This window comes from Sus scrofa, chromosome X, assembly GCF_054392235.1.
Source record: "Sus scrofa isolate SSC_HxYL_T2T_F1_AM1 chromosome X, Sscrofa_HxYL_maternal_Yorkshire_Landrace_v2.0, whole genome shotgun sequence".
NCBI lineage: Eukaryota > Metazoa > Chordata > Mammalia > Artiodactyla > Suidae > Sus > Sus scrofa.
In genome coordinates this window covers 117,840,381-117,853,888 of record NC_139401.1, presented here as the reverse complement: position 1 = coordinate 117,853,888, position 13,508 = coordinate 117,840,381, and the positions used below count along the sequence as shown (strand labels likewise).

The following is a 13,508-nucleotide window of genomic DNA, read 5'->3' as shown; positions in this document are numbered from 1 at the left end:
GATTCCATGTATAAGTGAGATCATGCAGCATTCGTCTTTCTGTGTCTGACTTATTTCACTTAGCACAATGCCCTTTAGGTTCATCTATGTTGGTATAAATGACAGGAATTTCTTTCTTTTTCAAGGCTGAATAATATTCCACTGGATGTATATACCACATTTTATTTATTCGTTTATCCACCAGTGGACACTTAGGTTGTTTCTACATCTTTGGTATTAGGAATATTGCTGCAATTAACATGGAAATACAGATATCTCTTTGAGATATTGATTTCATTTCCTTTGGCTATACGCCCAGCAATGGGATTGCTGAATCAGATGGTATCTGACAGGTATAGCAGATCTTTGCTCTCCTTATCAAGCTGTGTATTTCTCCCTTCCAGCACTTAATCTTCAGCCATTCTTTGGATTCCACCCTGTTTTCCAAGAGATTTTCCTGGATTCACTCTGGAAGAGGTAATGGGTTTGGGCTTCTATAGTTAGTCTCTCACTGCCAAGTTAGGTTGCTACCCTGTCAATTTTATGATTGTACTTTTGCAACTATTAGCACCTTGGAGATGGTAAGGGGAGGTGAATTTAGGGGGGTTTATTTTGTATTGGGCACTAAATGATTTTTCATGTTAATGAACATCTTTTGGTTATTATAAGGACATAGGAGAATTAATACCAAGACAAGTCATGATTAAGAGAATATCAGGGGAAAGGGTATATGTTTAATTAGATTTTCTGGGTAACTGAAGGTTAAGAACATTGTTTTCCATTGTATTTGAAAAAAAAAAATTCTGCTAAGATAGCTGAGTCCATTGTCCCGACTTAGTAAATCAAGTATAATGATATACTTGAATCACTCTCTACTGATTGAGGATCTTTCAGAGCTCCCAGCCATTATTTTGAGCATTAATTATGATTGGCCAGAACTGCAAATGGAATGAAGAGAGAAAGAGTAGAACTGAATGTATTTTGACCCCAGGATATCTCCTGAAAATTGTTTTCTTGACTGAGCTCGTTTTATCTGTCTCTTGCACACAGAAGCAAAATGAGACAAAACAGAATTTTTTTCAACTCAGATAATTGAAAGCTCTGGGTAGGTGGACTGCCATTAATGAAGGTTTCTCAGAGACTCGCACTGAAGGGAGTCTAACAATCCCCCATGGAACTGTGCTTTTCTGTGCTTCCTATGCAGAAGATGCTCCTGATACGCAGTTGCTAACCCTGTGCTCTGAGCAATTTTACAGAGTGAGTAAAGGTTACACTGACACTCTCACTCTCTTCCCTGGTTCCTTTTGAGACCAAGGACAAGCGTTTGTCAGACTTTTGCTTAAGAGTTTATTGTGTGACCACAGTGAGAGCCCTGTCTCTCAGGGCTGGAGCTCTGCCCGTTATCAGTTTACTGACCCGTATGCGGACTGAAACTGTCATCCCAGCAATGGATTAAAACCCACTAGATCTAACGAGAGGAGGGAAAGAAGGAAGGAAGGAAGGAAGGAAGGAAGGAAGGAAGGAAGGAAGGAAGGAAGGGGGGAGGGAGAGAGGGAAAAAAGGAAGGAAGGGAGGGAGGTGGGGAGAGAAGGAAGGCAGGCAAAAGAAAATTCCCCTCAAAGGATGTTACTTACCTGGTCCTCCCATCTCAGGAAAAGACATGATCATCCATGCAGTTGATTAAGCCCCAAACCGGAGATTCATCCTTAATTCCTTCCTGTCCTTCATGCCCTCTTCTACTGCAGTTCATCTGCAATCCATGTCATTTCATTAGAGTAAACATTTTATTAACTTATAATAGGCATATGGAAAGGTATAAAAATACATATCAATTCTACTATGTAAGTTCTAAAATTAATCCAATTTATTCCAGCCCAACTTGATCCCAGCTACCATCCCTTACTTGGGTTACTATGTCGATTTCCTCACCAGTTTTTTCACCTTCCCTTTTAGTTCCTTACAGTCCATTCTCCACACAGAAGCCTGATGGGTCTTTTCAAAATGTAAGTCAGATTATCCATTCTACAAGTTCACCTCCTATCGCCTGTGGCTTCACCTGCTGTCCTCCGAGCCGCGGTTGTTGTTTTTGCTGTTTGTTTGCTTGGTTTTGTTTCCTTTTTAGGGCCACCTCTGTGGCATATGGAAGTTCCCAGGCTAGGGGTTGAATGGGAGCTGCAGCTGCCGGCCTACGCCACAGCCACAGCCACTCTGGATCCAAGCCACATCTGCGACCCACACCACAGCCCCCGGCAATGCCGGATTTTTAGCCCACTGAGCGAGGACGGGGATCGAACCTGCATCCTCATGGATAGTAGTCAGGTTCTTAACCTGCTGAGCTACAACAGGAACTACTGTTTGCTTGTTTTACTTCTTCCAGTACGCAAGTGTTTATCTCACTCAGGGCCTTTGCACACAGTGCATCCCTGCCTGTAATATTTCCCTTCTGTTCTCCTAGCTGACTGCTCCTTATCCATCATATCTCAGCTTACATATGACTTTCTCTTCAGAGAGATCTCCTTTCACCATCTTGCCAAAATGAGGTCACCTCTCCAGCCATATTATTTTTATATTCGGACCCTGTATTTCTCTCTCACAGCACTTATGACGATAGCAGTTTTACAGTTATTTTAAAGATCACCTCTGCTTCAAGGATGCAGATTCGAAGAACATTGAGACTATGATTTTCCTGTTCATAATTTTATCCCCAATGCGTACTGAGCCCAGTATATGACACTTAGTAGGTGTTTCAAAATGTGTGGGGAGTGAATACATGACTGCATGAAAGAATGAATAAATTCTGAGCTGAAGCCTCTCTTTTGTGATGACATTAATCTGTTTTCACTGCAAGAAAAGAGAGGATGGGCAAGGATTAAGGGAGGCTGGTGTGCCTTTGAATTTGGAGGCCTACCAATGACACATAAACCAAAAGGGAAAATCAAGTTTATTCAATAGTAATTAATGAGACTTGAGACTGAATGATAAAAATCTAATGATGTTAATTTTGGTTCTGCATGTTGGCTGCCAGTCTCTGAAGACAAGGTAAAACGGCAGGTAATAGGACGCTGCAGTTTAATCCCCCAATTAGGAAGCAGATGTCACCCCCAGGGACACCTGTAGTTGCTGATAGATTTTCCTTACACACCCTAATCATATTCAGAACCACGTTAGGCACCCTCAATGTCCTGCATAGCCCCCTCATAGATGGATCTTCCTCTACACAAGCCCAGTGTATTAACAATTCATGGTGGTACGAAGGGTAGATTATGGAGAAATTCTTGTGTGTCACAGAAGCATTTTTAATAAGAGTCATTTGAATAGCCAGTTCCCTGGGTGGACCTAAAATAGGATTTCATTTACAAAAATATGACTTACCTGTAACCTTTTAGGGACACATGGTCGTTACCCCAAGCCAAGCAGCCAAGATGGCTTTGCTCTATTCTCTGGCCACAGACTGAGACTTCAGCCTAGAACACCAACTGAAACCAGCCCCTAACTCTGGCCTCACACTTACCCCTAATTTAGGCCACAACACGGACTGATTATTAATCCTATCACAGAGCCCAGGAGCTAAGAGCAGCCATTTCACAAACACGGGTCTTTGAGCTGGCAGGGAGGGAGGGTGTGCTTGTGGGGACGGGGGAGCTGCATCCATGACTCACTGCTAACCCATCCCTGCTGCCGGAAAAAAATAACTCTAAATGCACATCCTACTGCTTGTGAGTCAGGAATGTCATTTTCATTTATGAAGGATGGAACATTATTTTTCTCTAACATTTCAAGTGAATAACTTTACATACATTTCCCCCCAATTTCCATAGGAATTTGATGCCATGGAAGCAATCAGCTACACATCCCCAGAGCGTGGCAGAAAAAAAAAAAACAACTCCTATTTTTCTTACAGGTACTTTAAGATCAGTAGTTCTGAATTCCCCTCCTCCCTCCAATTATGTTCCCTATGAAACCCACCCTGATTTAGGAGTTTAAGGGGAGATCCAGTGGTGCAAATGCCAATGTTATTTTACAATTTGGGAGGCACATTTCCACTGTGTCTTAAAAGCTGCGTTTCCGAAGTTCAGAAAAGCTTCCACGCCATGTCCCCATTAGGAGGTGTTTGCCTCCCACTGTGAGACTCCCAAAGGTAGATTCATCACCGGTTATGTCAAGGAACAGAGTGGAAAAGAGCAAAGGAGACGCCCTCTCTGTTACCTCTCCAGGGCATAGTTGCTGATTCTGCTCTAGCTATTAGGTAAATACACCTACTAGAACAAAACAGAAAATGTATTCCAGAGGAACAAAAGACAGGGTCTTTGAGTTTTCTAATGCATGGCATATCTGCTGCTGCTCCCTGCCCCTCCCCATAGCAGCATGACTCTTTCTCCAACTGGCTCCATTTCTCTCCTTTCCTCAGGTGTCATGTGTGAATCTCGGATATGGCTAACCTGACCGCAATCAAAGAATTTCTCCTCCTGGGATTTGGGGGTCTCCATGGGTTACAGTGGTTTCTTTTTGGGATATTTCTGGGAATCTATGTGGTGACATTGCTGGGGAACTTTCTTGTCCTTACAGTCATTTCCTTTGACTGCAACCTCCAAACCCCCATGTACTTCTTTCTGTCCAATTTCTCCTTCCTGGAGATCTGGTATACTACCTCCATTGCCCCCAAGATGCTACAGACCCTTCTGTCAGGTCCCCAGGTGATTTCTTTTGTGGGTTGTGTGGCCCAGTTTTACTTCTTTGCTTCCATGGCAGTAGTCGAGTGCTTTCTGTTGGCAGCCATGTCTTATGACCGCTACATTGCGATCTGCAGCCCCCTCCAGTACCCATCCCTGGTGAACCTCCACACATGTATCTTCCTTGCAGGTGGGTCTTGGCTGGGTGGGTTCCTGACCCCTGTGGTCACCGTCACCATGACTTTCCAGCTGCCATTCTGTGCAACCTACAAGATTGACCATTTCTTCTGTGACCTGGCCCCCATGCTGAAGCTGGCCTGTTCTGACACTGAGACAGTGGAGAAAACCACTTTCCTACTGGCCTCCTTTGTCACCATGGTGCCCTTCCTACTCACCGTAGCCTCCTATGTGCACATTGTTGCTGCTGTCCTCAGAATTCCATCAGCTGCCGGAAAGCAACGGGCCTTCTCCACCTGCTCCTCCCACCTCATCGTGGTCACGCTGTACTATGGCACGCTGGGAACGGTGTACGCCATCCCCACAGCAACCCGGGCTGCTGCCCTGAACAAGATCTTCTCTCTGTTCTACACTGTGGTCACTCCCCTGGTCAATCCCATCGTGTACAGCCTGAGAAACAAGGATGTTAAAAAGGCAATGAGGAGGCTTATGAGTCCGTGGGTGTATGCTAAGGGAACCTAATGGCTCTCAGCATCCCCAGGGAGATTTTTTTGGTTGTTTCAGAGCAGCCCAAACTTCTGTGAAGAAAGCCAAGCACTAGCTTAATACTTGGGGGTTCAGACCACTACTGAAGAAAAAAGCCAGCACAGCAAGGATCCTCCCTCAGGTCCTAGAGACTAACGCCCTTGAGATGTCTAAGTTAATCCTTGCGTAGTAAAATTAACTCTGCCAGACAGGTGACTCTGGCAGGCTACTTGTTCTGGGAAATATAGGGGAAAATTCAAAAGACCCACGTTTGCTTGTCACAAAACTCTCTCTCTTTGTCTTTGTCTCTGCCTCTGTCTCTTTCTCTTTCTATGTGTGTGTTATACACATATATGTTGGTGCTAAGGTTTTTTATTTCATTATGTGCCCGTGCCCATGTGTACATACACACACACACACCTACATACACACATAGTCACTATATCCTTCCCATACAAACTTAGGGTGCCCTTCTCAGGGTTCATGTACATTTATATCACCTTCTGTTGTTTCTCAGAGCCTATGCTTCTCTGCTGATCAGAACCAGCTCGAAAATCCTAAAGCAACTATTGACTGTTCCGCTCACTTGAACAGTTAGTTAATGAAGCCCCTTGAAGACTGGAATAACATCTTCCTTATTCCTCTTATTACCCCCTGGCACAGATGCAAAACAATTACTTGTTGATTGAATGACTCATTGACTAATCAAAGCAATGGATGTTTGGTGGATGAAAAGAGTAAAATAAGTCCCTTTCTTTTCCTGCTGACACTGGTCTCTCCTCCTCGGGGTCATAGGCACCCTCGGCTCCCTCTATAGGCAGCTCGGACTGAGATCCTCAAACTTGCTGCTTGCTAAGCCCCCTCATCCACTCTCCCCATGGTGCTTAGATGTATCCTTCTAAAACCCAGTCCTGACCCTATTATTACGCTGTTTATCACTCTCCGTGGTTCTCCGGTGCCCCTGGGATGGAGTCAGGGCTCCTCGGCCTGATTTGTGGCCACCTCTTGAGCTGACCCCCCCCAGCAGTCTCCTTCTCTCCCTTTGTGCTCCAGCCACACAGAACGTCTCAAATAGAGTTGGAAACTCCTTAAAAGGGAAGACCACATGCTCACCATGTCTCTCCCACAGTATCTAGATCCAGAGTGGGGCAAAAATGTGATTGCTCCAATAAGACATCTTCAATTGAATCGTAATGCGGCCCTCACCTTCCTTTATTCTTTGTTTCCATTTATTGGCTTCTGGCCTATGCAGCACTTTGGATTGAGGAAAAAGTAATTTTGATTGGCTGTCAGTGATGTGTGTGTTGTGTGTGTGTTTTACCTCATTTCACCTGCCTACCATCCAGGTGGGTACCACCAGGAGCACAGATAGACTCCCCCTCCCCCCTCAAAAAAATCCTCCTTCTATAACATGAGTCAAAGAATGCCATGTAGTTTGGGAAACACTTTCCCAGCTGGTTCTTCCTTTTCCCTTCCTGACCACCCACAGAGTTCCCTCTTGTATAGGGTCTAATTGTCTCTAATCTAGTTTTAACTTCTTATAATTACCCTCAATTAGGAAATAGAGCCTGCAGAACACACTCTTTGTGGTTAAGACATGGATCCAGAGTAGAAGTGTAATTACTTTTCAGCCTCTCAGGGGTTCTGCCTAGCCTTCTGTTTAGATCCACAGAATGGAAATGCTTCATCGGTTCCATCCATACTTGTCTTTCTTTTTTTCTTGAATCTAGCTTTCTGAGATAGGTTGAGGGTTTTGTTTAGGGTATTGATTGTTGGGAAATTTTTTAAAATCTACTAGTCTAAGGTCAACTGAGCTGAGAAATCTTCAACTACTTCCCATTGCCCTTAAAGTCCAAACATTGTCCCATGGAAGTGACAAAAATTATCTGTCACAACATCCAAGGACATGTAGCCCATCTAGAGCCTGTTCATGGCCAAAAAAGGATATAATTCTTGCCTCAATCTCCAGTCTCAGCTTTAATTGCTGTTTTGCTCTCTCAACTCCTTTCCTCTCTGGATGTCTTTAAGTTCCTCAATCCTGCTTGTCTCCTCGTAACTTTCACACATGTTGTTCTTTCTCCCCTTCATCACTCCACTTTTCACCAGGCTCATTCTTGGGGTTCCACTCAGTCTCTTTATCAGGTGCTCTTAGAGTACCTAGCTTTTTCACTTTTTCATAAATTTCTCACAACCGAATTTGAATATTCTGCACAATTTATAATATAGCTAGAGATATATGTCCTCCACCTGGACTGTAAATTTCACAAAGGCAGGAACGGTGTCTGTTTTGTTTGAACACTACATCCCTAGTACCCAGCATAGAGCTTAACAAGGAATAATTGTTCAATAAATACTTGTTAATAAAAGAATGAAAAAGAGCCATCTAAAATTATGCCATTTATTTGACAAAGCATTATGTTGCTCTCACTCAGGATGCAGTTATTTAATCTTCTTGCGGCCCAATTAGTTTCACTCTGTTCCTAAAACTATAGTGTACCTGCCTACCCCCTGCCTATCAGCACACGGATGTATGCAATTCCCCCACGGGAACTGGAGGAGGGTGCGTGGCTCAGGACAGCTCATCCTTACTAGTGAGAAACATGTCAAAGTGCATGTCCTGCTCACAGTGGTTGTACAGCTTTCCTGCTGAACATAAAAGGCAACACTTTTTTTTTATTATGGTGCTTTGGTTGATACACTGCTTCTGCAATGTGAATAGATTTTTCTCTATTCAGTGAAACATTATGTTAATGATTGGACAGAGTAATTAATAGCAGATCAGATTAAATTTTCATGTCTCTGTACAAGCCAAAGAGAAATTATCCCCATTAACCTGATCTGTACAAACTGTCATACTAGATTAGAAAAGCTTCAGCTCCAATTTATACCTTAACCCGCAGTGTTTTGGCCAGATGGCTTGTTGGTACCTCAGCAGCTGCTCAGGAAAGAGGGAGAAGAAACCTGGAATGGGAAAGTCAGGGGTTTCAGTCTTACCCTAAAGGGAGCTTGCCAACAGTACCTGCCTCACATTAGGAACATATTCACATTACCTTTTCATACGAAGGGGCCAGGCTGGGAAGTGGGGAAGCTGTGCGGCTCCTATGACAATGGCAGTAATTTGTGAAATGTTATAATGGTGTTCTAAAGCATTATATCTCAAAGTAGAACTCCAGAGAGAGGATCTAGAGACAGATTTGAGGACCTTAGGAGTACAGGACTGCCAAGAGTTAGACAAGTATCAGGAGTCTGGCCGAATGAATTAGGGTCCGGGGTGAGATACAAACCAAGAATGGAGGCAAATAATTTTAGGGCCCTGTGGCAGGAGGCTCTGATATTTCTAAACTTTCACCCATTATCTCTTTCCTCTGCTTCTCAAGATCATTGCTGGCATAAATATCAATGAAGACACAAGCAAAGTGTGGGGACACAATATCTGGTCTCATTATTCTTCTAGCTGGTCAACATTAGGGTTTAATAAAGCTGATATCATACTGTGTTTCAAAGCGCTACTAAAGTAATAGGAAGGATTGTGTGAAAAACATCAAAATTAACATATCCGAGAGTTAACACCGTGGCACAGCAGGTTAAGGATCCAGCGTTGTCTCTGACACAGCTCTGGTTGCTGCTGAGGTGTGGGTTAAAAGGATTCCGTGTTACTGCGGCTGTGGTGTTGGCTACAGCTACAGCTCAGATTCGATCCCTGGCCTGGGAACTTCCATATGCTGTGGATGTAGCCAAAAAAATTTTTTCTATATCCAAATAAGAGTTATCCCCTTTATAAACTTATTCCATTGATGCTAAAAAACAAAATCACTGGAACTTATTTTGAGTATTTTCTTTAGATACTTAGATGCATCCATTCTATTGGATTTCCTCAGCTAAGGTTAAATTTCATTTTTCAAGGCGAGATTTACATTCTGCAAAGGGTCAAAAGTTTCTTTGAGCATAGTCTGACAAATAACTTTGGAAACTAAGTTGAGTTGAACCATTCAAATAAATGTGGATTCGTTAATGGTCATTCTTACAGTTTAAGCCATTAAATGTTGTGCAGGCCCATGGGACAAATCAGACATGGCCAGGATCTAAAGATCAGACCACTGCAGCTCACATTAGCACTGAGAAGGGCCTAGGTATTATGAAACAGACTCAAGCAGGTGGCCAAAGGGTCAGAGAGACCTGGAAGTGGCAATGGTAGAGTTCAAGGGAAGGAAAAGGCAGAACGAATTCAGGACTTACAGAGTGGATAGAAGTATAGTATCAAAGTAAGGATTAGAAAGGCCTCAAGAGAGGCAAATCAGAACCCTACTCTCATGGAAATGGATTATCAATTGGGGAACCAAATAAGAAATTTGGATTCTAAAATAAGTTCTATGAAATTAAACAGGACCCCAATAAATTTATGAGAGGAAAAAGTCAGAGTAAGCCTGAATTTCTAATATTTCTCCTGTTTGCCAGACTAAGATTTTTCCAACAGTCAAGGACATAGCTGAACCCACAGAGATTTTTGGATGTCCTTATACACAATTAAAATGGCAAAAATTGTCAACCACAGGACAGTGGTGGCGAAGAAGCCAGTCACATGTTTCCAGTAGTACTTTAGAATGACTCTCCTTAATAGGCTAATGCCTGACTGCCTACTTTTGAGAATTGAATTCTATGTGGACAGTACCACCACTGATAGCATAATAGCACATTATTCTCATGTATAAGTGGGTCCTGCACTCCTTTGGGATTCTCTGGCATGCTGAAGTTTTCCTGTGAGGTTTCTAGCAATTTTGCTTCTTCGCCATACCAGAAAAAAGCCTCTTCCACCCTGGTTACTATTCTGCTCGAGAACACCTCGTTTTGTCGAACTTCCCTTGAAAGTTCAATACAAAGGTCAGGTCCTCCCTGTTTTCGTTCATCACTCAAAACACACTGACATCTTTTCAGAAACTTTGCTTGTGCTTAGGGTTTTTTCCAGAACAACTTTGCTTCTTCATCCAAATTGGATTCCCAGCCATCATTCGTACAGCTGCAAGGCATTAAGACATTTAACAAAGCAAATCTTTGACCTTTTCAATTTTTCCACCAGAGTCTGGTCAATGACTAGATGATCAATTCATACATCATAATGTACACCTTTCCTAAGACTTTTCTGGCAGTCCCCATTCTTGCTCCTGATACTATTCATCCCCTGAAAACTATCTCTTAACACATAGAGTATCTCACTTGTGAATTCACTTCACACAATATTGATATTGACCCTTTGCTTTAAATAATAGCCACTCATTTTTTCAGTGACATGACTATAGCATGCATTTCACCACCAATGCTAGGTAGTGCAGGACTAATTGGCTGATGTTGACAATTTTGTTACTGAAAGTTAAAGCATGTTGCTGCTTTGGCCTTGGTTACAGTTCCAAATATTAAGTAACAACTTCCCTTTGGGTTATTTAGATGTGGGCTCAACGATGACTATTTTGGAAATTAGGACACTCATGTTGTCCTTCATCATATATTTTATAATTACCATCACAGCCAGGACTAACTGAAGGTCATTGTCCCGTGGGCTTGGAGGTAGGTAAGCAGGGCTTGGGAAGGCCTCGTAGCATGAGTCTCAGTTACTGACATGTATCGGAGCTATTTGTCTTATCCTAGAATATTTGTCTTATCCTATCTCTTGAGAAAATACAACATATGGTGATGGTGAAGATAGCAGGTTGTGGAGTTAGGGCTGGGTTTGAAACTTAGTTTGACCATTCATTACCGTGGTTAAGTGAATCGCTTTCACTGAATTTAAATTTCCTTATTTACACAATGAAAATAATATCCACCGGCAAAGTCCTCAAGGTTTAAATTAAATAATATATGCCAAATACTAGATACCGAGTACATATTGAGCTCTGTACTATTAATTGGTGGGAAGAGCAATCTGACTTAATGAAGAGTTAGAATATCTTTCAAAGCTATAATGTAATACCTCTACTAATGTCGACTCTTCTTGTTCAAAAACTTCCTTCACAGAGTAATGTCAGAAACATGTTCCATTCCAGCCATGCTCCAAGGGGAGGCTGGGACTCTCTCAGGCTTGTGGGATATATTTGTTTCCTTGGGACTTGACCCTACACCAGTTATTCTTGAGCTAAAGACACTGTAGACTTTTAGCTCCCCACTAAAATGGCCCTGGATCTCTCTTTTCTTCAGCTACCACTACCACTAGCCGAAGACTGAGAGCCTCCATTAATTCTCTATGTCTCTATGTAGCAGGCTAAATTTATTAAAATGAACTTTCTTTTTTATGGCTGAGTAGTATTCGATTGTGTATATATACCACATCTTCTTAATCCAATCCATCTGTCGATGGACATTTAGGTTGTTTCTCTGTCTTGGCTATTGTGAATAGTGCTGCCATGAACATGCGAGTGCATGTGTCTTTTTCAAGGGTATATCTGGTTGCTTGTGATGGAGCATGATAATGCGAGAAAAAAGAATGTATACATGTATGTGTGACTGGGTCACTTTGCTGTGCAGTAGAAAATTGACAGAATATTCGAAATCAGCTATCGTGGAAAAAATAAAAATCATTATTTAAAAATGAACTTTCTTAATGGACTGATTAATTTAGGTATAGGTGTTTGTTATCGTTATTTCCAAATATATACAATAAAATTGTATTACCAAGTAGATGGTTTAATGGGATCCATATTAATAAAAGTATTATTTTATTTTAATACCCTTTATATTTATTTTATTTATTACCTGTAAGGTACTAATTTACCACCAAACGTCTTTCTTTTTATAGCTGGTGAAATGGTAAACTCCATATCTAATTGGTAAATAAGACAATCGCATCTTATGAATGAGTGAAGTCCAAATTAATGAGGCTTACTTTAACTACGTCAACCCTAAAATGATATATTGCCTATCTGAAAGTTCCTGTCCTAGACATCATAATTGTCTAGTATTCTCAGAGCAGAACTCTAAGAATTAACCTTTAAAAAACTTAGAGCAGCTAAAAAAGATGATACAAAATCTGTACACCAAAACTCATGCAGAGTACTTATAGAAAAACTCCTAAGGCTTTCAATCTAACTTTATACACAATTGTAACTCAGCATGGTTTCTGAGCCTGGGATAGAATAGAAAATGTCAAAAGGCTACTGCAGGCATAAACAATATAATCAGCAAGCAAAAATTTTAGAAAGAAGGCACTTCAAGATACTTCGTAAAAATAAATAGCCTGAGGCCATTTATTGGATGATTAAACAGCCCGATGCACACTAAGAGAGTTCCTAAGGGCACCCTTTATACCCCAGCCCAACTTAATGATTAGCAGCCATAAACATGGCCTGAAATAAACCTGAAAAGGGCGAATTGTGTCAGGTTCACTTGGCGTGAAAAGAAAATAGGCAAAGGGGATTAAGAGGTACAAATTTTCAGCTTTAAAACAAATATGTCACAGGGATGGAATGCATACATAGAGAATACAGTCGATCATATTGTAACAACTTTGTATGGTGATGGATGGTAACTGGTCTCATTGAGGTGATCATTTCATAAAGTATAAAAATATCAAATCACTAGCTTGTACACCTGAAACTAATATACCATTATGTGTTAATTATAAAACAATTTTTTAAATATAGAGCTATCCATTTGAAACAACTACAGTGAAAAGGACTGGGCTACTGCGAGGATACATCTATTACCTGGGACACGTTCTGGCAAACATTTCCTTGCCAACCAATGCCAAACAAATCAGGTGTTAAGGTATCTGCCTACCAAGACATGTCACACTAGGTTGTGTCGGCCTGGCTTCAGGGAACAGATGAGAGTTAGTGATGAGCATGTTGTTTATATGTAAATAACGCAATACTGGTGAAATGTTCATAAAACTTTTTCTCTTCCCTCCCTGAGGTGGAACACGTGAATATCACCAGTGTAGGTGGTGTCCCAGTTATTTACAACTTCGAGTTAATGAGGTGGTTGTTTTGCTGCATGTGTGTGTGTGTTGGGTGGGGGGGCGGTGGTTGTTCTCCAGGGATAAGTCCTAATGCTCCGGAGTGTTTATTAAGGCTGCCCTTTAGACGAAAAGGACACTTGGGGCTGACCATTTTGCCATACCACCTTCCAGGAGTGTGTTCCAGCAAGAAAGGAAGGTATTGGCCAAGAAAA

The 13,508-nt window shown here is 41.8% G+C and overlaps 1 long non-coding RNA gene across 3 annotated transcripts in view; it reads right to left on the bottom strand.

Moving 5' to 3' along the window:
* The window catches only part of LOC110257808 (uncharacterized), a 54,361-nt gene that overhangs the window by 23,131 nt on the left and 17,722 nt on the right, over positions 1-13,508 (bottom strand). For 2 of the 3 annotated variants that reach the window (XR_014834628.1, XR_014834629.1), the window contains exons 2-3: positions 5,045-5,276; positions 1,614-1,729 (exon numbers count right to left, since the gene is read on the bottom strand). This is a non-coding gene — a long non-coding RNA (uncharacterized LOC110257808). The remainder of the gene's footprint in view (positions 1-1,613; positions 1,730-5,044; positions 5,277-13,508) is intronic. The other variant, XR_014834630.1, reaches the window with a different exon arrangement.